The sequence below is a fragment of the Oratosquilla oratoria genome, chromosome 10 (assembly GCF_046742065.1).
Source record: "Oratosquilla oratoria isolate Oo_2021 chromosome 10, ASM4674206v1, whole genome shotgun sequence".
Lineage (NCBI taxonomy): Eukaryota > Metazoa > Arthropoda > Malacostraca > Stomatopoda > Squillidae > Oratosquilla > Oratosquilla oratoria.
In genome coordinates this window covers 22991018-22993037 of record NC_134786.1, presented here as the reverse complement: position 1 = coordinate 22993037, position 2020 = coordinate 22991018, and positions in this window count along the sequence as shown.

Sequence of the window (2020 nt, the reverse complement as noted above, 5' to 3'; positions counted from 1 at the left end):
ACACACACACACACACACACACACACACACACACACACACACACACACACAAAAGGTAAAGGAGGCAAAGAGGAGAGCAGATGTGAAGTGGGGTAAAAGTATGACAGAAAATTTTGAAAGTAATAAAAAGATGTTTTGGAAAGAAATTAAGAGAGGAAGAGGAGGCGAATCAAATAGAGAAGAAAAGGTAAAAGGTGCAGATGGAGAGATGATAATGGAAGAGAAGGCAGTAAGGGGAAGATGGGCAGAATATTTTAGGGAGTTGCTAAATGTGAAGGAGGATAGGGAGGGAAAGATAGTTGCAGTGGGAAATGCTAAGAAAATGACCGTGATGAGTGAGGAAAATGGAGGAGAAATAAGGAAAGATGAAGTGAAGGCAGTTGTTAAGATGATGAAAGCAGGTAAGGCACCTGGTCTGGATGGATGCCATACAGAATGTCTAAAAAAAAGCAGGTACAGTGATGGTGGACTGGCTGGTGAGGTTATTTAATGTTTGCTGGAGAGAGGGTAGAGTGCCGGAGGACTGGAGGAGTGCCTGTATAGTTCCACTTTACAAGGGAAAAGGGGACAAGTGTGAATGTAGCAGTTTCAGAGGGATTAGCTTGTTAAGTGTAGTTGGGAAGGCTTATGGGAGGATCTTGATTGAGAGGATTAGGAGAGGAACAGAGGGAGTAATTGGTGAGGAACAGTGTGGATTTAGGACGGGTAGAGGTTGTGTAGATCAGATCTTTGTAGTAAGACAAATATGTGAGAAAGCTATAGGAAAGGGGAAGGATGTTTTTTGGGCTTTTATGGATCTGGAAAAGGCTTACGATAGGGTAGACAGAAAGGCACTGTGGGAGGTTATGCAGATATATGGGATAGGAGAAAAACTTCTAGGAGCTGTCAAGAGTTTTTATGAGAGTAGTAGAGCTTGTGTCAGGATTAGAAATGGAGAGAGTGAGTGGTTCGAGGTAAAGGTGGGACTTCGTCAAGGATGCGTTATGTCGCCCTGGCTGTTCAACTTATACATGGATGGGGTAGTGCGAGAGGTAAATGCAAGGGTAGTGGGTCAGGGATTGGATATGGTTAAAGAAAATGGAGAAAAGTGGGAGGTGAGCCAGCTGTTGTTTGCTGACGACACTTTGCTTGTGGCAGGATCGGAGGAGGGACTGAGGAAGTTGGTGACAGAGTTTGGGAGAGTATGTGATAGAAGAAAGCTAAAGATAAATGTGGGTAAAAGTAAGGTGATGAGATGTACAAGGGGTGAAAGTGGCAGTAGACTGGAAGTGAGCATTAAGGAAGAGCGACTGGAGGAAGTGGATAGTTTTAGATACTTGGGTGCAAATGTGACAGGAAAAGGTGAAGTGAAGGTGGAGGTAGAATGTAGATTGAGAGAAGCGAGTAAATGCCTTGGTGGATTGAAGAGTGTAATGAGGAATAGACATTTGGGAATGGATGCTAAGAGGAGACTGTATGAAGGAGTGATTGTGCCAACAGCACTGTATGGGGCAGAAACATGGAACATAAGAGAGGAAGAGAGAAGGAGTTTTGATGTGTTTGAGATGAGGTGTCTGAGAAGTATGATGGGGGTTACTAGGCTAGATAGAGTGAGAAATGAGGAGGTGAGGAGAAGAACGGGGGTGGAAAGGGAGTTGGGAGATAGGGTTGATGAAAGAGTATTAGGATGGTTTGGAAATATGGGAAGAATGAGTGAAGAAAGACTGGTAAAAGAGGTGTGGGAGGCAGATGTGGAGGGAATGAACATGAGGGGACGTCCTAGGATGAGGTGGATGGATGGGGTGAAGGAGGCTTTGGGGAAGAGGGGAATGTCTGTTGAGGAAGGATGGGAGAGGACAGAAGACAGGGATGAATGGAGAATGGTTGTATATGGATGATGTTGTGATGCATGAGATGGAATGGGCGGGGGGATGGGGGGTGAGGTAGTAAGTGTGAGCAAGATTTGACGCAGCCCGAAGGGATTTCTCCCCGTCTTCTACTTTTATGCATGGGGGGACGGAGAGGGGGTCGCCGATTTAAT